At 38.0% G+C, this 26,686-nt stretch overlaps 1 long non-coding RNA gene across 1 annotated transcript; it reads right to left on the bottom strand.

Moving 5' to 3' along the window:
* Positions 1 to 23,632: 23,632 nt before the first annotated feature.
* Positions 23,633 to 26,136, bottom strand: LOC311245622. The gene is made up of 3 exons (XR_014620752.1): positions 25,980 to 26,136; positions 24,094 to 24,177; positions 23,633 to 23,960 (listed from the first exon to the last, which is right to left on the bottom strand). It is a non-coding gene; the product is annotated as an uncharacterized lncRNA (long non-coding RNA).
* Between the last annotated feature and the right edge of the window lie 550 nt (positions 26,137 to 26,686).

Below are 26,686 nucleotides of genomic sequence, written 5' to 3'. Positions count from 1 at the left end.
TAATAAAGTTTTCAATCAATCAATCAATCAATCAATCAATCAATCGGTCAGGTCACGTGTACCCATTCTACAATCTGTTAATAAAGTTTTCAATCAATCAATCAGGGCCTGTGGTCACGTGTACCCATTCGGCAATCTGTTAATAAAGTTTTCAATCAATCAATCAATCTGTTAATAAAGTTTTCAATCAATCAATCAATCAATCAATCAATCAATGAATCAATCAATCAATCAATCCCGCAGTGCAACGTGACCCAAATCATACGGCAATCTGTTAATAAAGTTTTCAATCAATCAATCAATCCCGCAGTGCAACGTGCAACGTGACCCAAAATCACGTCACCATAAAGTTTTCAATCAATCAATCAATCAATCCCGCAGTGCAACGTGCAACGTGACCCAAAATCACGTCACCAAAATCAGCTATGTGCGGTGCTTGTATGTGCGGGGCTTGTAAGCGCTGGTCTGAAGGTCTGCAGCTGGAAGCATCTCTCACTCACCCTGATTGTTTTTGGATTATTAATATTATTAATAATAATAATAATAATAATAATAATAATAATAATAATAATAATAATAATAATAATAATAATAATAATAATATGTATTTCAAATTGTCAACATAGTCAACACAGACAGTATCAAAAGAGCACATACAAATGACAAACAGAAAAAGACAACAAAGACTAAAACAAATGTAATTTTTTTCTTTTTTTAATACAAGTAAAGTGTGACAATAAATGCACTTAAAAACGATTGCATATACATTCATTGTTTTGATTGCTTTTGTGTTTAGTGAGGTATACATCGTTGACACATATATTTCCATGTCCTTCATAAATACAAATCATTTCGTTTTTGTTTGTTTGTACATTTACATTTGTGAATGTGGAATTGGACGAGAAGTAAATTAATGAGGAAAATGCATTATCGTCTTTGTCAGTATAGTCATAGCAACCAAATTATATAGTATAGTTACAGTACAAAGTAAAATGTCAACTAAAAAATATCACACGCTACCCATTCTGCAATCTATTAATAAAGTTTCCAATCAATCCTCGTGAACGTTCCGCGTCACTCCGGAAGCAGGTTTTTGGAAACGTGCATTTGTCCCAACTTCATTCTGCATTTTTCTAACGTTACATTATGTATGACTGATTTTGTTTTGTGGCTTTTCTGGCTATTACATTATGGATTAGACGTAGGACTTGACGACCCTCTGTTATGGTCCGTGTACGTTTTGATAGTTCGTTTTTCGTTTCAAAAGGAAAAACGAAAAAACGAAAAAAAACGGAAATACGAGGTGTTTCCTATTTCCGTTTGAAACCAAACTCGAAAAAACGGGGAAAAACTGAAATACGGACCTGTTTTTCGTATTTTGGTATCAGAATCAAATGAAAAAAACGAGTCAATAATGGGCCGTGTAGGGCCGTGTACGTTTTGATAGTTCGTTTTTCGTTTTTGATGTGAAGAATGGAGAACGGAACCACGTGACAAGTACATTTTTCAATGTAAAAGCCATGCACAATCTAACGTGAACGAATTGATTGATTGATTGATTGAAAAGTTTATTAACAGATTGCAGAATGGGTACAGTACAGTACAGCTCAATACATACAATTGTTAAGGGGATGCAGACCAGAGAAAGACTTTCGACTTGTTTACATCAGGGTCCCCCATTTTCAATTCATCATAACATATATGACATACATGACATACAGATAGACAGTACTGCTACATCTATACATTTATGACATATCAGATTTGCAAATACAGTACTGTTTGTGATACAAAAGTGTCCAGAAAAGGAGTGTATATACATTTGGCATAGAAACTGTACATTGGAGGAGGTTGGTTGGGTGGGGTGGGGTTGGGTGGGTTGGGTGAGAGCTGTACATTGGAGGTGGGGGGGGGGGGGGGGGGTTGGGAAGGGGACACACACACATTTTACACTGTACATTGGAATATTGACAAAGCCTTACTTGGTCATTTACTGTACAACTAGGTTAGGACATTTGTAGGGGCCAGTTTCGAATTGCAGTCTCACGTAGGTGTTTTTTGAGAGTGTTTTTGAAGGTGGGTAGTGATTCACATTCCTTTACAGCTTTAGGCAGGGCGTTCCACATTGATGTGGCATAATTGCGAAACGTGTTTAGTCCCTTGTTTGATCCGAATCTGGGTTTTACATGATTTGTGGAGCTCCCTCTGGTGTTGTGATCGTGGTATTCACTGACCTTTGGGAAGTATTTTGACATGTACATGGGTACCTTGGTCGCGTAGTGTATCTTGTAGACCAGGCCCATTGCAAGTTGCTGTACTCTGTCGTCTACTCTAAGCCATCCTAGGTTGTCAAAGTGGGCAGGGGTGAGGTGGGTTCTAGGAGTCAGGTCAAGTAGTAGTCTGAATATGTATAACGTTATGAATAAATACATGCATACAGATCTATACCAGGGTAACGTTATGATACATACATTTTTTGTTGACATTATATTTATTGTCCGTGTGATTGAAAACTTTATTAACAGATTGCAGAATGGGTACAACAGTACAGCTCAATACACACAATTGTTAAAGGATAACTCCACTATTTTGGGAAATTAGCTTATTTAACATCTTCCCTGGAGTTAGACAAGAAGATGCATACCTTTTTTGTCTCTGTGCGTGCATTTTAGCTTTGGGAATAGATGCTCCGTTAGACTTGTCAGACTTTGCAATCAAAAGTTAGGGGGCTAATAACCCTTGCCATAATTTCAGTGCGCCCCTAACTTTTGATTGCAAGGTCTGACATTGACCCCCTTTTCAGGAGTTGACCTAGAGCCCACCAAGGTCATGCATATCAAGTTTGGTCAATGTCAGACCTTGCAATACACTGTAAGGCACTGTAAGGCTACTGTCCTGCCTCACTTCCAGTGATGAAGCTAAGCTATGCTAACGGAGCATCTATTCCCAAAGCTAAAATGCACGCACAGAGACAAAAAAGGTATGCATCTTCTTGTCTAACTCCAGGGAAGATGTTAAATAAGCTAATTTCCCAAAATAGTGGAGGTATCCTTTAAGGGGATGCAGACCACAATAAGCCGTGACATGGTCGACAAATCATATTGATTTGCAGTAGGCAGGCTTTTTATTTGATCAACAGAAAAATAATCGTAACTATACATTATAATCTAGGTATTTTGGCGCATTAGTATAGCCTCCGGTATTTCATCAGTGCAATACATATGCCTAATTTCTATGCGCAATTTGTACACATCCATCGTTACTTCTGTGTATTCTAACGTGCAGTAAAATATTACATGGACTTTGTTAACTGTGTAAATACACGTACACTACAGTAAAGTGTTCTCTGATTGGTCTAGGATGTAAGGAGGCGGGACATCCGGTTTTGAGGGCGGGACATCCGGTTTTCGGAAGGGGAGGAGATTTTTTTCAAAATAAAAGTTTTATTTTTTTTCAAAAAAAAAAGTATTTCAAAATAAAAGATTCAATTTTTTTTAGATTCAAACGTTTTTTTTATTTTCAGATTGTATGTATTCCATGGTTTTCACAATATGTATTTCTGTATTTCCAAACGTTTTCAGAATATATCATCACAATTAAGTTTTACAAGGTTGAATACATTATGTGTATTCCAAAGTCTTAAGAATATATCTTCAGAATAAAATACAATGTGTGTTTTCTTCAGAAAGTGTATTTATTTCAAATGCTAAATGTAAAATACATTTAGTGTGTTTTCTTCAGAAAGTGCATTTATTTCAAATGGTGAGTGTATCTTCAGAAAGTGCATTTATTTCAAATGGTGAGTGTATCTTCAGAAAGTGCATTAATTTCAAATGGTGAGTGTATCTTCAGAAAGTGCATTTATTTCAAATGGTGTGTGTGTCTCCACTCTGTAGGCTGTGTGTTCTCTCAAATGTCTCTCAGTAGACTGAATATGTCTCCCTCTGTCTAACTGCAGCTTCTCTGAAAATTCTGATAGTGACATCCCCCGTAGATGTCATAGGAGGCTGGAGAATGACTACGGCCAATGAGATGACTCAAAACCATCTGCCAAAAGCAGATTTATGACTCTGCGACTTCCCGTTTCTGTAGAAAAACGGCCCCCAAGGTGTCTGTGTGTGTTTTCTTAAGGCCAGATGCCAAATGTCACAATCTTTAGATAATTGTATTCCAAATTACAAATGTAATGTGTCTAATGTGTTTAAGCAAAAGTCTAAATAAATGTAAAATAAATTTTCTGTATTCCAAATTACAAATGTATGTATATTAGTTTCTTGGATAAAGACATAATCTTCACTTGTGTTTAAGCAAAAAGAAAATTACAAATGTATTTTGTAAAATTAAAAGTGCACCATTACATTAGCATGCAAGGGTCTAGGGTTTGAATATTTCGTTAATACAGGTGTTTTATATTATGCACATTAATTATTTTAGAGTTATTATTAAAGAGTTGGGCTGAAAATATAAAGTACAGAAAAGATCTATGTGTGTCTGTGAGGTGTGTGTCTCTGATCGGGGGTGTGAACAGGGCCCTCTCTTAGGTGTTAAAACACAGCATGGGAGGCGTGAAGATTAGGGGACAACTCAATACACATTTACAGTCATCATTCAAATGGTTTATATCTTTGTAACATGTACAAGTAATGTACAACATTATACTCATAGCATATTTTTTAAGATTAAGATCACACATATTTTAAAAGATTTCCCATAAACATGCATTATGTCCTAATAAACTAACCTACACTTTGATGAATATTGTTACACCGCTGACAGAGATGTATTATAATTATAATTTGGATAAAAACGTCAACTAATTGACTAAATGTAAAAGTAATACCAACTAATTGACAGTTTGGGTGGTGATTCTTATTTTCTTATTTCGTAAGACTAAAATTAAAAGGCTACAGATCATAGAAAGATTTATGTCTTGTTTACATCAGAGTCCCCCTTTTTTCAATACATCCAGACATTTAGGACATAGCAGATTTACAAATACAACACTGTTTGTGAAAACAGTCCAGAAAATATATGTCCAAGCTGTTTTAACTGTTTAAATAGGGTATTTCAACCATCTTTAATTAAGACTTATTTTGGATATAGATCGCCTCAAGGCCTGAATGTCCATATACTGTAGCAATGGTAAGCATGCATTTTAGGTCAACTTCCCTTACCAACATGCACATCTAACCCCTCTTTTAATGTCACAGTAACCTGAAATAGCACAGAGTGTGGGGAAAAGGCCTTATTCAAAATTAAAAAAAAACGTTGAAACTGTACCCATTCTCCAATCTGTTAATAAACTTTTCAATCAATCAATCAATATATGATTATGTATAAAAGTTAAAGACATGATAGATTAGAGTTGGGGCGAAAATATAAAGTGTTGTAAATATCTATCTTTTTGAGGATCTGGGTGTGAACATGGGGCCCTGTTATAGGTGTCAAAATGCTGCAAGGAGGTGTGAAAGATTAGGGACCAAACAACCTCTGTATATTTGCTTGTAATACTCTGCATTTACTCTAAACAAAACTAATAAAGTCTGTATTACAGCTAACTCTTTAAGTTTCAATAGTTTGGATTTAATACATAATTCATTGGTATGTTCTCTTGAATCTACATTGTGAACTATTCTTACTGCTCTCTTCTGTAATATAAATAAGGGCTTTATGTTGCTTTCATACGTGTTACCCCACACTTCCACACAGTAACTCAAATATGGTAGGATGAGTGAACAATATAATATTCGCATAGAATTATAATCAAGCACATTCTTTGCCTTGTTCAAAACAAAACACTCTTGGCTACCTTATTTTTTTATGTACATTATATGTGGCTTCCATGTCATTTTCTCATCCAACATAATCCTTGGATTCCTTTGTCAATACATAATGCCACATTGTCCTTCTTTCGATTAGTAAATATCATACATTTCGTTTTTCCAAATTTAGGGATAGCTTATTGTTATTAAACCATATCTTAAGTTTACACATTTCATTTGTAATTTGGAATACAGAAATTTGTATCGACAGCAAATAAAACAAATTGCAATATGTTTGACACTTCACATATATCATTAATATATAAAATAAAAAAGTGTGGGCCCCCAGGACCGAACCTTGAGGGACAACACATTCAATATAGTTGGCTCCACCTCAAATGTAATGTTCAGAAAATGTGTATTTTAGGTCTTTGCTGTTGCTGTCATTTTGACCATCTAGCTAAAAGAGGGGTCAATGATCGCAAATGAATACATGGTAAAAAGGTCTACCAATTGTCAGGCAAGAATGCACTTCTAATATGTTACACACTAGTAATACAGCCATAATATTTCCAAATAGTATTGTTCTAAACAGTGTATTACAAATACAGTGTATTTGTAGCTAATGTAGACAATAGGCAATTATATAATTGTCACCTGAAAACATATTGTTGTCTATTTTCAAGATAGCTACTTAACCAGTTCATCGCCACCCCTCTCACACAGCATGTTTGTAATTTAGAAATTAAAATGTGATGATCAATCGTATCAAATGCTTTTTTAAGTGTATTTCCTATTCCTATTGTGTAATTCCTTTCATCTACGGTTGTGGTTATTTCTTCATATATATTCATTAAGGCTAAGGCTGTTGATCGATTTGCCCTGAATCCATACTGACTCTCACTCAGAATCTAAGAATCTAAGAATCATGAATCAAGAATCTTGAAAAATTGTGAAAGCAAAGACACTGGTCTGTAGTTGGTAAAACTGTGTTTGTCCCCAGATTTAAATAGCGGAATAATAATTAAAAAAAAAATTAATCGAAATTTCCCACAGGGATAAGGTTTATCTTATCTAAGTGTGCTAGTGTTTAATAGTGTATAGGGACATAGTGTGTAATAGTGTAATATTGTCATAGGGTAGTCATATAATAGTATGTAATAGTGTTATATAGTGTAATATTGTGCAAATGTGTAATCATGCAATAGTGTAATAGTCTAGTAATAGTGTAATAGTTTAATACATTATTTTGTTTCCTCAAACAGACATGTTCATGTAACATGCATCAATACAGTTTTCAGTCACTTTTTCAGTCACCTTTCAGCCAACTGTGTTGAAGATTTGTAGCATGGTCCTAGGATAAACATAAATTATAGACATCTAAAATCATGAAACAGGTCGATTTTTAGTAGATTTAATCAATAGTCAGAAGGATAATGCTATTTTAGTCAAGGGTTGAGATATATCACCCCCATGACACATCCCTATTTTGTAAGACAACCAGTTTGATGTTGTAATTTCAGTGATTAGGCTCGTTTGTCTGTATACATTTTTAACAATCTGCTTTTGGTGTATTTTTTAGGTGTTTGGTTATGTTTTTATCTGTCATTTTGATCAGGTCTAGCTAAAAGAGGAGATTTATGATCTCAAATGACTAAGGTTTACCAATTGTCATGCGCGAATTTCAACTCTAACGTGTTACATAAGTAAAACAGACTATTTGCAAACACCATTGTTCTAAACAGTGTATCTACTATAGACAGTGTGTATTTATATTTTAGCTAAATGTAAAAAACATGAGAACACAATCCTAGTGAATTCTGAATTTGATGTTTATTGGTTGAATGTCAAGGATAAACATCTAAAACCATGAAACTGACTGATGCACTTAAAACAGACATGTCAACATAGTTTTTTTTACCTGTTTGCATAATGATAAGGTATAAAAACAAAGTGCTTCAATACAAATGTATTTTTTAGAAGTTTAGTAATATCAAGCCCCAAATGTATTTTCTTTAACCTGCTCTAAGGTACATTATACAACTCATTTATGAATTACTTTGCAACGTCTAGTTTTTTAGCCCCCCAGAGTTTTATGCTCTCAATATTATGGATATGCATTAAATCACACACAATAGGAAATATTCAATCAACTCAAAGATGATGGTTCTAAGGTAAATAAAATGTAATTCAGTCAACATAGTTAGTGTATAGTATGGCTAACATGTATGAAAGTTGTTGATACAATATTATAATTCATAATTCATTTCAAAATAATTACAGGCGAGGTTGTTTGATTTTTGTCCCGATGATTGAAGGAAATTCATTTTTTAAGAACCATTTAACATGAAACATCTTAAAGATGTATTTTTATTCATTATAACCATGAAAATAATGCAATGTTAGGTTTTACCGTGATTTTAGTGTTCACAGATAGGAATGTATTATTCACATTCAATTATCCAAATGTACTCTGAGTAAAATTTACTCTGTGAAATGTACTCTGCGAAATGTACTCTGCGAAAGTTCCCTGCAATATGCAGGGTTTTACATAGACTAAAAACAATTCATATTGTTTCAGTGATGGCCTGGTTGATAGCTACATTGTCGACATGTCTTATTTTTTATTCTTATTTCATTGTATAGTGAATCCAGGGGTATAGTGGAGCGATTATATTTTGTTTTTATAATATTTTATAATATCAAAACATGTCTTATGTTCTTATATATCTACAAGTCTTATATAGAATGCTGTAAAAAGAGTCCTACTAATATATTTCACTTAAAAAACGTGTACAGAAAGATAAATTTCCGACCCCCGGAGCCCTGTCAGAGTGTATACAGGTTCTGTACAGTATACCATATGCAAATCCCATATGGTCTAGCGGTAATGATGCCCTGCTTTCATCAGGGAGACGCGGGTTCGACTCCTGCTATGGGAATAACACTTTTTTCCTATACATAACAAATGTGTTGGTATGTTTTATTGTAACTGTTTGACTGTTTGACTGTTTTTAGTGCAACACTACTGTCACCGGCATTTAAGAAGGGTCTAGGGTTATCTCCTCAACACTAGGTTGGAGATACATTTAAGTCCTATAGTTTTTTCCATACTTTTGCAAGGATATGTATGACTGTGTTGCATTCAGTTATTTTTAAATTTGGTGGACTTTATGGTATTTTATGGTTTATTTATGATTGTGATACTTCTTATTGAATTGTTTAAAGAATATGTGTTTAACCAGAGTATAGTAGGACCTTACAAATTTGATTTGATCCCAACAACTGGTGACATTTCGAAGTCTTTAAGGGATCACATTCACATAGCTGAATATAGTTGCACAACTGGATAATATTTGTATTATTACTAGGATGAACTTAAAAAAGTTAGAGAAAAGGTAGAATGAAACGTAGTTGTGTATATTATAAATGTTTTATTAAAGAATATTACAAATCATGCTGCAACCTTTTTTATCAATAATATAAGCGTGTATAACATCAATAATGTGATTAATATCTAAAGTTTCTAAACACTTATGATTTTTCAGCTTAAAAGCCGTAACATCCACTATTACGGTGTATAAACACAACAGGTGTGCTCTGTTAAAATGACCAATCATATGATCTAAAATAGTAACTAAGCCGTTTTCAGATAGAAGACTTTCATCCTCTGAGAGTGTCTCTATCATATATTGCCAATTATTTAACAAGCCTTTCTCTCTCACCAGCTTCAACATATTTTCAAAAAACACACCATTTTATTGATTGTACAGAAGCATAAAAAACATTTCATTACAGAAAACAATCATCTAGCAGGGATACATTATTAGTAGTATGGTATATTCGACATGAATCCCCCTACATCCAGGTAGAGGTTCTCGATATTATTCTCGGGGGATTCCGTAATACGATTTTGGGAGTTGTGGCATTGCCTCCATGAACTCGCCTACAGCGATGTAGATATCATCCTTGTCGATCTCAGGGTACTCTTCTAGATTATCCTTAATCATTTCTTTCAGACATTCACTATTCTTAACTGTTTGGAACTCGTAAAGCAACCCTTCACAGATTCCTTGCAGCCGCGTTGATGTTGGGATGGGTAAACCCACACGGCCAAGTAGGGTGGTTATTACCGGTATCAGCTGGGGGCTCCACAGCATTGTCAACAATGCCGCTTCGTTGACCCTGTAATATAGTGGTGCTTCGAACAGACATTCATGATGCCTCTGACTAGGGTGTCTAATACTACAGCCGTAGCAGTTCACGGTGAGATGTTGATCGCTACAACACCTCAGTATTCCGGCCATAACTAATTTAATATTAGCTATCATTAGATAGTCCATAAATCCGGTTCTCTCGTCCACCATTACAGGGAGTAATGCAAGCCTTCTCGATGGCGAGGGTGATTTCATGGCCGCCTCAACGATTGGTATTTCTTCTGGGTACCCCAACTCCGGTGTGTGTGATCGCCAGGGGCTAAGTAGGGGTGTGTAGACGGCCTCTGCATCGAGGGGGTCGACGATGGTCTCCTGTGATGACAGGTCTGGTGCTTCGGGGGTGGGGGTATCGTATAGACAGGCAGGTATCTGTACCCCCGGCGATGTAGTAGAGGTTAGAGGAATGTACAGTAGCGGAGAGCTGGGTTCTACCAACTCCAACCCATATGTGGAGTCAGTGTAGAGATCTTGTGGGGGGAAAGTCATGATTGGTATCTAAAACTACAAATGCACTGTAAGACTTTTTAAAGGAGGATTTAGGGTTGACACGCCCCATCCTCCGCCCCTTCGATGAGGGTCAATCGCACTCCATCTCCTCTGATTCGGTGTATGGGAATAGACGTCTTTTTAAATGAACCAGGTCTGTCCTCACCTTAACCCCTGCGTTAGTAACCAATCCGCAAGTCCGTAGACATTCTAACCAGGCCGTTACCGGTACTGAGAAGAGGATATACTCATGACTTGTATTAAGGAACCTTGAGAAGATGGTTAGATTAGTCTCTACACCAAAAGCCAGAGTACTTTTTATAGATATCCGCCCGTAATACACATACCCGTAGTCTATTGAGCTTATTACCAGGGTGAATATATGCCCGTCCTTAAGCGTTCTACCCACTAATCCATCCATAGCCTCATACGAATCTTTTTTCATTTTCCAAAATTCCGTCTCCGATAGGTCTATCTCAGATCTTCTTCCAACACCCTGGAAATTCTCCAAGGAGGTCTTGTAGAAGACAACTCTCTCAAATTTAACATCATAACAGAATCCGAGGACCCCATCCCTGAGGGGCCATATCTCTTTATAAAACACGCTACCAAATTTGGATGGTGCAAGTAACTCTGCCTTAAAATGCGCTACTAGGGCTGACGTGCGTATAGTAGATGTAGCTAGACTGCTCGCCATTTTATTTTTTTTAGGGTCTCTCTAAGAGGGAACTCTCTAAATATATAGGTTTCTATCCTACACATCTATAGCGTCATACAGACCCGCCCGCAGGTTCATCCCCACCCCCATATAGAAATACACACCCTATATCACCTGTTGTTTAAAGTATCAGGATCGTAGCATAGGAAATGGGGAATTTCTTCAGTAGGACTACCAGCTGTATTACGACCTCTATAAACTATGATATCGCACTGCTTTTAAAGCATGCTATAGCTAATAAAGTCAACGATGCCCACTTGTACACTGTAACCGGGAATGTCAATAGCCTGCGCTTAAGGCTTTTTGAAAATATGTTGAAGCTGGTGAGAGAGAAAGGCTTGTTAAATAATTGGCAATTACTGATAGAGACACTCTCAGAGGATGAAAGTCTTCTATCTGAAAACGGCTTAGTTACTATTTTAGATCATATGATTGGTCATTTTAACAGAGCACACCTGTTGTGTTTATACACCGTAATAGTGGATGTTACGGCTTTTAAGCTGAAAAATCATAAGTGTTTAGAAACTTTAGATATTAATCACATTATTGATGTTATACACGCTTATATTATTGATAAAAAAGGTTGCAGCATGATTTGTAATATTCTTTAATAAAACATTTATAATATACACAACTACGTTTCATTCTACCTTTTCTCTAACTTTTTTAAGTTCATCCTAGTAATAATACAAATATTATCCAGTTGTGCAACTATATTCAGCTATGTGAATGTGATCCCTTAAAGACTTCGAAATGTCACCAGTTGTTGGGATCAAATCAAATTTGTAAGGTCCTACTATACTCTGGTTAAACACATATTCTTTAAACAATTCAATAAGAAGTATCACAATCATAAATAAACCATAAAATACCATAAAGTCCACCAAATTTAAAAATAACTGAATGCAACACAGTCATACATATCCTTGCAAAAGTATGGAAAAAACTATAGGACTTAAATGTATCTCCAACCTAGTGTTGAGGAGATAACCCTAGACCCTTCTTAAATGCCGGTGACAGTAGTGTTGCACTAAAAACAGTCAAACAGTCAAACAGTTACAATAAAACATACCAACACATTTGTTATGTATAGGAAAAAAGTGTTATTCCCATAGCAGGAGTCGAACCCGCGTCTCCCTGATGAAAGCAGGGCATCATTACCGCTAGACCATATGGGATTTGCATATGGTATACTGTACAGAACCTGTATACACTCTGACAGGGCTCCGGGGGTCGGAAATGTATCTTTCTGTACACGTTTTTTAAGTGAAATATATTAGTAGGACTCTTTTTACAGCATTCTATATAAGACTTGTAGATATATAAGAACATAAGACATGTTTTGATATTATAAAATATTATAAAAACAAAATATAATCGCTCCACTATACCCCTGGATTCACTATACAATGAAATAAGAATAAAAAATAAGACATGTCGACAATGTAGCTATCAACCAGGCCATCACTGAAACAATATGAATTGTTTTTAGTCTATGTAAAACCCTGCATATTGCAGGGAACTTTCGCAGAGTACATTTCGCAGAGTACATTTCACAGAGTAAATTTTACTCAGAGTACATTTGGATAATTGAATGTGAATAATACATTCCTATCTGTGAACACTAAAATCACGGTAAAACCTAACATTGCATTATTTTCATGGTTATAATGAATAAAAATACATCTTTAAGATGTTTCATGTTAAATGGTTCTTAAAAAATGAATTTCCTTCAATCATCGGGACAAAAATCAAACAACCTCGCCTGTAATTATTTTGAAATGAATTATGAATTATAATATTGTATCAACAACTTTCATACATGTTAGCCATACTATACACTAACTATGTTGACTGAATTACATTTTATTTACCTTAGAACCATCATCTTTGAGTTGATTGAATATTTCCTATCGTGTGTGATTTAATGCATATCCATAATATTGAGAGCATAAAACTCTGGGGGGCTAAAAAACTAGACGTTGCAAAGTAATTCATAAATGAGTTGTATAATGTACCTTAGAGCAGGTTAAAGAAAATACATTTGGGGCTTGATATTACTAAACTTCTAAAAAATACATTTGTATTGAAGCACTTTGTTTTTATACCTTATCATTATGCAAACAGGTAAAAAAAACTATGTTGACATGTCTGTTTTAAGTGCATCAGTCAGTTTCATGGTTTTAGATGTTTATCCTTGACATTCAACCAATAAACATCAAATTCAGAATTCACTAGGATTGTGTTCTCATGTTTTTTACATTTAGCTAAAATATAAATACACACTGTCTATAGTAGATACACTGTTTAGAACAATGGTGTTTGCAAATAGTCTGTTTTACTTATGTAACACGTTAGAGTTGAAATTCGCGCATGACAATTGGTAAACCTTAGTCATTTGAGATCATAAATCTCCTCTTTTAGCTAGACCTGATCAAAATGACAGATAAAAACATAACCAAACACCTAAAAAATACACCAAAAGCAGATTGTTAAAAATGTATACAGACAAACGAGCCTAATCACTGAAATTACAACATCAAACTGGTTGTCTTACAAAATAGGGATGTGTCATGGGGGTGATATATCTCAACCCTTGACTAAAATAGCATTATCCTTCTGACTATTGATTAAATCTACTAAAAATCGACCTGTTTCATGATTTTAGATGTCTATAATTTATGTTTATCCTAGGACCATGCTACAAATCTTCAACACAGTTGGCTGAAAGGTGACTGAAAAAGTGACTGAAAACTGGATTGATGCATGTTACATGAACATGTCTGTTTGAGGAAACAAAATAATGTATTAAACTATTACACTATTACTAGACTATTACACTATTGCATGATTACACATTTGCACAATATTACACTATATAACACTATTACATACTATTATATGACTACCCTATGACAATATTACACTATTACACACTATGTCCCTATACACTATTAAACACTAGCACACTTAGATAAGATAAACCTTATCCCTGTGGGAAATTTCTATTAATTTTTTTTTTAATTATTATTCCGCTATTTAAATCTGGGGACAAACACAGTTTTACCAACTACAGACCAGTGTCTTTGCTTTCACAATTTTTCAAGATTCTTGATTCATGATTCTTAGATTCTTAGATTCTGAGTGAGAGTCAGTATGGATTCAGGGCAAATCGATCAACAGCCTTAGCCTTAATGAATATATATGAAGAAATAACCACAACCGTAGATGAAAGGAATTACACAATAGGAATAGGAAATACACTTAAAAAAGCATTTGATACGATTGATCATCACATTTTAATTTCTAAATTACAAACATGCTGTGTGAGAGGGGTGGCGATGAACTGGTTAAGTAGCTATCTTGAAAATAGACAACAATATGTTTTCAGGTGACAATTATATAATTGCCTATTGTCTACATTAGCTACAAATACACTGTATTTGTAATACACTGTTTAGAACAATACTATTTGGAAATATTATGGCTGTATTACTAGTGTGTAACATATTAGAAGTGCATTCTTGCCTGACAATTGGTAGACCTTTTTACCATGTATTCATTTGCGATCATTGACCCCTCTTTTAGCTAGATGGTCAAAATGACAGCAACAGCAAAGACCTAAAATACACATTTTCTGAACATTACATTTGAGGTGGAGCCAACTATATTGAATGTGTTGTCCCTCAAGGTTCGGTCCTGGGGGCCCACACTTTTTTATTTTATATATTAATGATATATGTGAAGTGTCAAACATATTGCAATTTGTTTTATTTGCTGTCGATACAAATTTCTGTATTCCAAATTACAAATGAAATGTGTAAACTTAAGATATGGTTTAATAACAATAAGCTATCCCTAAATTTGGAAAAACGAAATGTATGATATTTACTAATCGAAAGAAGGACAATGTGGCATTATGTATTGACAAAGGAATCCAAGGATTATGTTGGATGAGAAAATGACATGGAAGCCACATATAATGTACATAAAAAAATAAGGTAGCCAAGAGTGTTTTGTTTTGAACAAGGCAAAGAATGTGCTTGATTATAATTCTATGCGAATATTATATTGTTCACTCATCCTACCATATTTGAGTTACTGTGTGGAAGTGTGGGGTAACACGTATGAAAGCAACATAAAGCCCTTATTTATATTACAGAAGAGAGCAGTAAGAATAGTTCACAATGTAGATTCAAGAGAACATACCAATGAATTATGTATTAAATCCAAACTATTGAAACTTAAAGAGTTAGCTGTAATACAGACTTTATTAGTTTTGTTTAGAGTAAATGCAGAGTATTACAAGCAAATATACAGAGGTTGTTTGGTCCCTAATCTTTCACACCTCCTTGCAGCATTTTGACACCTATAACAGGGCCCCATGTTCACACCCAGATCCTCAAAAAGATAGATATTTACAACACTTTATATTTTCGCCCCAACTCTAATCTATCATGTCTTTAACTTTTATACATAATCATATATTGATTGATTGATTGAAAAGTTTATTAACAGATTGGAGAATGGGTACAGTTTCAACGTTTTTTTTTAATTTTGAATAAGGCCTTTTCCCCACACTCTGTGCTATTTCAGGTTACTGTGACATTAAAAGAGGGGTTAGATGTGCATGTTGGTAAGGGAAGTTGACCTAAAATGCATGCTTACCATTGCTACAGTATATGGACATTCAGGCCTTGAGGCGATCTATATCCAAAATAAGTCTTAATTAAAGATGGTTGAAATACCCTATTTAAACAGTTAAAACAGCTTGGACATATATTTTCTGGACTGTTTTCACAAACAGTGTTGTATTTGTAAATCTGCTATGTCCTAAATGTCTGGATGTATTGAAAAAAGGGGGACTCTGATGTAAACAAGACATAAATCTTTCTATGATCTGTAGCCTTTTAATTTTAGTCTTACGAAATAAGAAAATAAGAATCACCACCCAAACTGTCAATTAGTTGGTATTACTTTTACATTTAGTCAATTAGTTGACGTTTTTATCCAAATTATAATTATAATACATCTCTGTCAGCGGTGTAACAATATTCATCAAAGTGTAGGTTAGTTTATTAGGACATAATGCATGTTTATGGGAAATCTTTTAAAATATGTGTGATCTTAATCTTAAAAAATATGCTATGAGTATAATGTTGTACATTACTTGTACATGTTACAAAGATATAAACCATTTGAATGATGACTGTAAATGTGTATTGAGTTGTCCCCTAATCTTCACGCCTCCCATGCTGTGTTTTAACACCTAAGAGAGGGCCCTGTTCACACCCCCGATCAGAGACACACACCTCACAGACACACATAGATCTTTTCTGTACTTTATATTTTCAGCCCAACTCTTTAATAATAACTCTAAAATAATTAATGTGCATAATATAAAACACCTGTATTAACGAAATATTCAAACCCTAGACCCTTGCATGCTAATGTAATGGTGCACTTTTAATTTTACAAAATACATTTGTAATTTTCTTTTTGCTTAAACACAAGTGAAGATTATGTCTTTATCCAAGAAACTAATATACATACATTTGTAATTTGGAATACAGAAAATTTATTTTACATTTATTTAGACTTTTGCTTAAACACATTAGACACATTACATTTGTAATTTGGAATACAATTATCTAAAGATTGTGACATTTGGCATCTGGCCTTAAGAAAACACACACAGACACCTTGGGGGCCGTTTTTCTACAGAAACGGGAAGTCGCAGAGTCATAAATCTGCTTTTGGCAGATGGTTTTGAGTCATCTCATTGGCCGTAGTCATTCTCCAGCCTCCTATGACATCTACGGGGGATGTCACTATCAGAATTTTCAGAGAAGCTGCAGTTAGACAGAGGGAGACATATTCAGTCTACTGAGAGACATTTGAGAGAACACACAGCCTACAGAGTGGAGACACACACACCATTTGAAATAAATGCACTTTCTGAAGATACACTCACCATTTGAAATTAATGCACTTTCTGAAGATACACTCACCATTTGAAATAAATGCACTTTCTGAAGATACACTCACCATTTGAAATAAATGCACTTTCTGAAGAAAACACACTAAATGTATTTTACATTTAGCATTTGAAATAAATGCACTTTCTGAAGATACACTCACCATTTGAAATAAATGCACTTTCTGAAGAAAACACACTAAATGTATTTTACATTTAGCATTTGAAATAAATACACTTTCTGAAGAAAACACACATTGTATTTTATTCTGAAGATATATTCTTAAGACTTTGGAATACACATAATGTATTCAACCTTGTAAAACTTAATTGTGATGATATATTCTGAAAACGTTTGGAAATACAGAAATACATATTGTGAAAACCATGGAATACATACAATCTGAAAATAAAAAAAACGTTTGAATCTAAAAAAAATTGAATCTTTTATTTTGAAAGACTTTTTTTTTTGAAAAAAAATAAAACTTTTACCTAAGTCCCGCCCCCTTAAACCTCTCGACCAATAAGAACGCGCCAAATCAATCAAACTAAAAGGGGCGTGTTTTGCATAAGTTGACAGATACCGCATCCTTATTCTCTCTCTCACAGACATAGCATTATTAGCAAGAGCATGACTGATGGTAAATATGGTAAGTATGGTAATATGCAGTACACAGAATGGAATAACTTAGCTAGCTTGGATGATGTTGATCATCCTATCAAGCTAGCTAATGCTGTCCTTAACGTGTCGTCTAAAGACACACTTAATGTAGTTTCATTAAAACAAACACATTATTAGTGTTGCAATAAAACAGTTGGTAAGCATGCACACATGTTATGAAACACGGATAAGTGCATGCAATAGCAACTGAACATTTTAAAAGATTGTAAATAGAGCTGATGGCGGATCTATTTGAGGCATGGGGCGACGCAGAGAGGGTCGCATCCTCCCGGTCATCATCACGGGACGTCCACCACGAGACAGCCATTCACAGGGAGACAGGGATATGGGACAAGCGTTACAGTTTGCGTGATTGTGATAGGCGGACATAGCAATAGATAGATGTGGTAAGCAAAAATCTGAATAGAATAGATTTGAAATCTTTATTCCGAACGTTTTACGATGTAAAATATAAAATCATAACAAATCATTGATCTCTATGAAATCGATTTTTTTTATAATAAACTAAACATAACTCAATTTTTACATGTTCGAAAAGGAATAGGAAGAAGTACACTTATTTAATCCTACCCCTTTTCCACTACTCAAATGAGATATATGTAGTAAGCATATTATGTGAATAGAATAGAAGTACTTAACCCAGCAATGAACTCAATTAACTAAACGTCTAAACCACATTGACAGACCATGGACAGAAGACGGTATGAAGCTGATCCATGGCCTCGGTGGTGCACATAACCAGTGTGGGGGTAGAACAGTCACTGCAATCTTGGCCAAGACCCAGAGACATCCACCACCTTGGCCAACACTACGAGACAACCACTCTCAGAGAGATGGGGAGGGGGGGGGGGGGGGGGGGGGGTTATTGAGTTCCCATGTTTGTAGTGGGCGGAGATGGAGCAATAAATACATGTAGTGGGCATATGCATACATGGCGACAGTAGAATCAAAGTATAAGAAAATTGTGAAATTAAGTAATAGATAGAACTACTGCAAGGGACATGTTGAGAGGGCTGTATGCTGGATAATTGACAATTGACAATTCCACTTGCAGCAGCAACACTGCTCCTAAATTATATGTATACTGCCGGCCTCCATACAGCAAAAAAAGAATCATTCTGGCAGGCGTTACAGCAGCCAAGAAATATTGATAGCCATGAGGTGGAAACACACAGGAGTGGAATGAGTTGCCTTTGACCACCAAACAAAGCTTGAACCTGATAGATTGAACATTTTATTAACAGATTGCAGAATGGGTACAATACAGTACAGCTCATTATACAACGGCATGCAAATTTCTCGATTCTGATTGGCCATTCACACGTCTTTATTGGCAACAATCCACGGTCCTGGGCTCAGGACCCGCCCACAACCAAATCACATAACCCTCCCCGGCTCACTCCGGGAGAAAACAAGATCGCGGACAATAAATGGTTATGTTGAAAGCACCATAACGACTAAATATGAAGCGATTCTGTCAAGGGGAATGTGTTAGTCCTTTAAACAATGTTGGATGATGTAATTGATGGGTCTTGACTCAATCTAGAACAAAAGAAAAATCGCGGATTGATTGATAGATTAATTGATTGATTTAAATTTCTTCCTTCCTACTTTCTACTGACTGCAGCGTTCTCTCTCACACTGTCGCTGGCGTACCCACAAACACACACACACACATACACACACACACACACACACACACACATACACACACACGCACACACACACTCCTGTCTGCAACAGCGGGGGAGTCAGACTGAGAGAGAAGCAGCGCTGTTTTAAGTGAGCATGGTCTATTGAATTGATTGATTGGTTGATTGCTAATTTTATTACTGTACCCCTGGTTTCCAACTGGTTAAGTTTAGGCTAAAAGAAATAAATAAAAAAATAGGGCGAAGAAAACGTTTTTTTCCTATAGGGCAAAGAAAACGTTTTAATTTGTTTTACCTACTTTATATTCTGCATCTGGTAATAAAATTTTCAATCAATCATTCCAATAATACACAGTTGGATGTGTTAGTTGGTTGGATGCACTTCAAGCTGCTTCCACATGAGGCAACTTCTCTCAATCATTCCAATAATACACAGTTGGATGTGTTAGTTTGGTTGGATGCACTTCAAGCTGCTTCCACATGGAGTTGTGGGAACTATTTTTTCTGGCGGATGGTTTTTTCAATAAATCTTCGATTAATGTGTGTTTATTGTATAGAAATAAGGTTGGATGAATCTGGCAGTTGTATAAAAGCTTTACACCACGTGCAGTCGTGATTTGTGACCAATAAACCATGCCTAGGGGGGTCTAACGACCCTCGGCTGCGCCTCGGGCCTAACAACCACCCCTAGGCATGGTTTATTGGTCACAAACCACTCCTGCGTGTGATGTAATGCTTAAATACACACAATTGTTAAGGGGATGCATTGCAGACCAGAGAAAGACTTTCGTCTTGTTTACATCAGGGTCCCCCATTTTCAATTAATCATAACATATATGACATAGATAGTAGGGATGGGCATTTTAAAGAAAAATCCAGATCGATTGATTGCATGCTATACTCGAGTGATCGTGTATTACTCGAAAAAACAAAAAAATATAAATTTAATCTTTTCTTTTTTACCTAATTTTGTTCATTCACGTATATGTTTAAGGAAACCAACAAACAGTTATAATCTTACACATACATGTGAAACAAATATATAAAAATATATTTTTTTAATATTTTCTTTTTCCATAAAAATTATTAATTTAAGATCGATTTTTCTCATAGCTACGAGTAATCGATTACTCACGCCCATCCCTAACATAGACAGTACTGCTACATCTATACATTTATGACATACCAGATTTACAAATACAGTACCGTTTGTGATACAAAAAGAGTTTAAAAAAAGAAAAAGAAAAAGAAGAGTATATACATTTGACGAAGAAACTACATTGGAGGAGGTGGGGTGGGTTGGGTAGGTGGGGTGGGGTAACTGTACATTGGAGGTGGTTGGGCGGGGGGGGGGGGGTAACTGTACATTGGATTATCGACAACCTTACTTGGTCCAAGAAGAGGGTCTTGTGTATTACTGGGTTAGGACATTTACTGTACATTGGAGGGGGTTGTGTTAGGATATTTACAGGGGCCAGTTTCTAATTCTATACTAACTTGTATAGTTTCACGGTGAACGTTAGGAAATGGCTCCTAGAAAATGTCCCAGAGTAACTAAGGAAGGTTCTAGTTTTAATGTAGTGTAGTTTTAGTGTGTCTGTACATATTTTATTAATAATGTTGTATTTTACTTTTAGCAATATACTGTAGGCTGATGATATTATGTGTAATACATGTTTATGTATGTGCTGCTGAGACCAAGGACCACAGTGGAAATAAGTCTGTGACTGTTTGTGCCATCCTTGAAATAGGCCAGGGGTGGCCAACCCGCGACTCGCAGCTCTTCCATCCATAAAACAAATTATAATAATAATAATTTTTTTTTCACGTCATTCATAAGGACATAGAATAAACATTTACAATTTTTTTTTTAAAATGGTCCATTGGCATGTTCTTGGGATCTGAATCTAGGGACATAATAGATCAGTGTCAGAAATAGTGTGTCTGTTACTAGGCTTGAGTAAATTGTAATGAACCAAAGGAGAATATCAATTCTATTTAATTTTTTTTATCTTTGACTGTGAATAACACCATGCTAAAATTGACCAGACCTGAAAAATCTAAGCAAATGAATAAAGGGAAGATTATTAAACAGAAGGTTTTGTAGATACAGTACTGAATTCTGCCATCTTTTTTATAATGTAAATTTCTCCACCATTTTTCATCGTATTGCAACACCGTTTTTTGCAAGACGTTCACAAAAAGGTAGAGAAACTAACTGCGTTCTGTCTTATGGCAATAACGTTCAAGTTTGTGGGAGATAATCCCCAAAAATAAGAGAAATAAAAAAGTAAGTCAGATGATTGACAGGGGCTGGTGTGAGCTGGGTAGGGTAGTTTTTCGAAATTCGAAAGCTCTGAGTCTCTTCCTTCAAAAGACTACACTCACTTTTGGCTGTGCCACTTCTTCCTGTCAATATGCGCCAGTTTCCGACTCAATGCCCTGAGATTTCTATAATCTTATATTTCACTAATAACAGTTAAAATAATTGGTAAACAAACGTCATGCTGAAAATATACACTTTTACTGTATATCTCGGGCTTAAGAGGTTAACCCTGTGAGGCCCAAATTAAAAAGACATTAGCAACTTCAGAGGCCAGAGGGTGGGACATATGAAACACATTTACTATCAAATAGCATTGTGAGGCTGAACAACAGGACCAATTCACTATAGGCCTACATGTGCTTAACATTTTTTAAATAAACACTTTTTAAATTTAAATTTTTTTATTTCTCTCTCCAATTTTCTGTTTTTCTCCCCGTCCCAATTTAGTCATGCCAATTCCCCCCCCCCTACCTGGCTGCTGTATGCATGTTCTCCTACGAGTCGGTACAAGGGCGTCCCGAAGCTGACCGCGCGCTTCCTCCGATACGTGTGGCGACTGCCAGTGACGTCTTTTCACTTGGCAGCGAGGACTCTCATTGGTGAAGTGTAACGCGTGGGAGGGCATGCTATCTCCACCAAGTCCTGCCCCGCTGAGCAAGCGCCGATACCTGACCTGTAGGCGTCGCTGTCCACAACGCCAGATTCCCACCCACCAGCTTCCCACCCTGTAATACTGCCAATTGTATTAGTATGAACGACCAGCCAAGCTGGTAGCAACGCCGAGAGCTGGGCTCAAACCCAGCATCTCCTGCGTTGGTGACAAGCACAATCTCCGCTACGCCACCTGACCGCCCTATAAACATAATTTTTTTAAATGGCTAAAAGTGATTTTGTAATTTTGCAACCGTGGGTCTCACAGGGTACTTTTAACCCTGTGAGGCCCAAATAAAAAAGACATTAGCAACTTCAGAGGCCAGAGGGTGAGACCTATAAACACATGAAGGGTGCCGTGACTGAAAAAAAAGGTTGAGAAACGCTGGTATATGGTGTGGCTCTTTGTGGTACCACAGTAATTTTTGTGGCTCTTAGTCTCTGACTGGTTGGCCACCCCTGAAATAGGCTCTCAATGCTGAGAATGTCTCCTTGTAATGTCAATCAGGCTTTTGAGCCCAGATTTAAACGGCTCTGGCTGATTGTTTACAGCATTGTCCAACAGTATGGTCACATCAGGGTACTGCAGAGCAAATTCTCTCTGTGCAGCTTCCTGGTGGTGGAGGGGCCTGCCTGTTGGTCCTGAGGCCGTGGTCTGGGGGACATGAGGAAGAGGTGGTGGAGGGGCCTGCCTGTTGGTCCTGAGGCCGTGGTCTGGGGGACATGAGGAAGAGGTGGTGGAGGGGCCTGCCTGTTGGTCCTGAGGCCGTGGTCTGGGGGACATGAGGAAGAAGTGGTGGAGGGGCCTGCCTGTTGGTCCTGAGGCCGTGGTCTGGGGGACATGAGGAAGAGGTGGTGGAGGGGCCTGCCTGTTGGTCCTGAGGCCGTGGTCTGGGGGACATGAGGAAGAGGTGGTGGAGGGGCCTGCCTGTTGGTCCTGAGGCCGTGGTCTGGGGGACATGAGGAAGAGGTGGTGGAGGGGCCTGCCTGTTGGTCCTGAGGCCGTGGTCTGGGGGACATGAGGAAGAAGTGGTGGAGGGGCCTGCCTGTTGGTCCTGAGGCCGTGGTCTGGGGGACATGAGGAAGAAGTGGTGGAGGGGCCTGCCTGTTGGTCCTGAGGCCGTGGTCTGGGGGACATGAGGAAGAGGTGGTGGAGGGGCCTGCCTGTTGGTCCTGAGGCCGTGGTCTGGGGGACATGAGGAAGAGGTGGTGGAGGGGCCTGCCTGTTGGTCCTGAGGCCGTGGTCTGGGGGACATGAGGAAGAGGTGGTGGAGGGGCCTGCCTGTTGGTCCTGAGGCCGTGGTCTGGGGGACATGAGGAAGAGGTGGTGGAGGGGCCTGCCTGTTGGTCCTCCGGCACGGAGAAGGTGAAGGGCTGTCCTTGTCCCACCTGCTGCTGGAGGGACAGTGCCATCGGTGGAGGCAGAGGCTGGGCGGAGGCGCTCGGAGCAGGCATGACCCCCAGTCCCTGCTTCTGCCATGCAGAGAACCTGTCACACAAACACAAAGCACAAACATGTGTTAGCATTCATCTCCTCATAATGCAGACAATCACATTATGTACATTTGACCATGTGAAAATGTTACACCACAGCATACTGTATATACAATAATATATCTTACCACTGTGATAGGGTCCTTTTATTCAGCTCACTGGGGCAGGGGGTGGAGGCCGATGGAGCAGGGGGTGGGCCTGTACTTCCATGGCTACAAGGGGAAATTAAATACAAGAGGGAAAAAGGCTATAGATTTATTTTCAATACCTGAAATGAAAACTAAACATGCAAAGACATTTGGTTATGAGCTCTTGCAAAGCAGTGGGAGTAGGGAAGTGGTTATGAAGACAGCAGACACTACAGTGAAGACAACAAGCACTAGTACACAGTCAGACACACAGTGTGGTTATGAAGACAGCAGACACTACAGTGAAGACAACAAGCACTAGTACACAGTCAGACACACAGTGTGGTTATGAAGACAGCAGACACTACAGTGAAGACAACTAGCACTAGTACACAGTCAGACACACAGTGTGGTTATGAAGACAGCAGACACTACAGTGAAGACAACTAGCACTAGTACACAGTCGGACACACAGTGTGGTTATGAAGACTAGGGGCAATTGAAAAGTCTAATTTCTCTCTATCTTAAGAACATTCACTTATACAAAAACAGACTGAACAGATATATATAACAGACCTGCTGGGGCAGCGGACTGAGAGCAGGGGACACAAACAGGCTGGATAAGATGGTCAAGAAGGCCAGTAGCATGGTTGGGGTGGAGCTGGACTCTAGCGAGGGTGGCGGAGAGGAGGAGCCTTGCTAAGCTCCAGGCCATCAGGGAAAACCCCTCCCACCCACTATACAGACTTGGCTGACAGGAGGAGCATGTTATAGGCTCACACTACCTAAATGCAGCACTGAACAGCACAGGAAGTCCTTCATTCCGACAGCCATCAGACTATACAATGCATCACTGTGCCTCACTGCATCACTGAGCACAGAGTGACAGTTACCATCTTCCTGGACTCTTACTTTTTAAACAGCACTGTGCAATATTACACCTACTGTAGACTTCAGTATATTTTTTATATTTGTTTTGTTATTCTTATTCGTGACTTGTACCGTCTAAATGTTTAATGTTGAGTGATTTGCAGTGTCAAATTTCCCTCAGGATAATACATTTCTATTCTATTCTATTCTATATCTTTGAAAAGTCTCCATTTATTCAACACTTCTGAATTCACTGACAAACTGAACTGAACTGACAAAAATAAGGTGCATAAAAAAAGCAAACAAAATTCCTCCACAGGCTACTCACCATCATTAGTAGAGCGGCAAGCGGCGTTTGGGGACAGAGTGAAATCTTCTTAAAACACTGCCCCTCCACTCATTCCTGAACTTTTTTGTTAAGTCCTTCTCAAATGCCAACTAAATTAAATTGGCCTTGCGTCGATGAAGCATACTAAGGCGATGTTCTTGAGGGTCGAAAACGAATTATCACAGAAAAGGGGGGGGGGGGGGGGGGGGTGCCAAATCTGTCAGTTACCTAACAAGGCAGAAGGGTTAAAAAATTCAATTCAAGGGCACTAGGTTTCTTCTCTGACCCATCCCCAGTGATAACACAGGCTGCCGGCATGTCTTTATGAATGGAAATATCGAATAAAATAAACAACGATGAAAACCCGACTATACTCTGGTCCTTATACTTAGATCCTAATCTGAAAATGATGGGTCCGGCTGTGTTTCTTCAGGTTAGATAACTTACTGAAGCTCCTCCCACACTGCTCACACTGGTGGGACTTCTCTCCTGTGTGTGTCAGCATGTGGACCTTCAGGTGACCTACCTGACTGAAGACCCTCCCACACTGTTTACACTGGGGGGGCATCAGTCTTGTGTGGATCCGGCGGTGTTTCTTCAGGTGACTTACCTTACTGAAGCCCCTCCCACACTCTTCACACTGGTGGGGCTTCTCTCCACTGTGGGTCAGCACTCCCTCCCTACTCACCTCCCTCACCTCCTCTGCCTGGTCCCCTTCATGCGGCCCGAGGTGCGTTCCCTCCAGACGCCGCCGGACGTGCCGCCGGCCCTGGCTCCGGACGGGGGTCTGGAACAAATGTGTAAAAGGTTGTGTCAGAATAAGATCAAGTGGGGGTGTTAAACTGTCGTGAACGATTCATCTCTTGAACGCTCTTATGCTGACAGCTGACGTCATATCGGTCAGCTGGTGCTAATAAAGGGTTATCGCTGGCTCACGCGTGGGCTTCAGTCAGTAGGCTTAATTTAAAGGCTTGTTCGAGATAGGATAGGCGGACGCAGATCTGCGCAGGTTTTACTACGGCCTCGCCAAGCGCGTTGCATGGCGGTTAGAATGTTGTCCGATTTGCTCTGAAAGTCTGACGAGGCGAGGCGCGGAACTCCCGCGGGAGCGAGCCGCGCGCAGCCTTCAGAGCGAGGCTCCACAGTACCTCTCAGCCCAATAGGGTCCAGCTGCAGACTCGGAGCCTCGAGGTCCAGAATGGTACTTCCGCCCTGCCACAGGACTATTAGTCCTGTGACAGGGCTATGCGCTGATTGGCGGAAAGTACGGAAGTATCTCGAAGTACGTCTGACGTATCTCGAATTACGTCTGACGTTTCTCTACGTTAGCGAACATTAAATGTTGTATTCATAAAATATAAAATCAGCAGCATGGGGAGGGCCGGGGGGAGGGGA

This window comes from Notolepis coatsorum (genome assembly GCF_963971535.1).
Source record: "Notolepis coatsorum genome assembly, chromosome: 18".
Classification (NCBI taxonomy): Eukaryota; Metazoa; Chordata; class Actinopteri; order Aulopiformes; family Paralepididae; genus Notolepis; species Notolepis coatsorum.
Note: the sequence above shows the minus strand (reverse complement) of the source record. Positions and strands in the feature narration are given on the sequence as shown.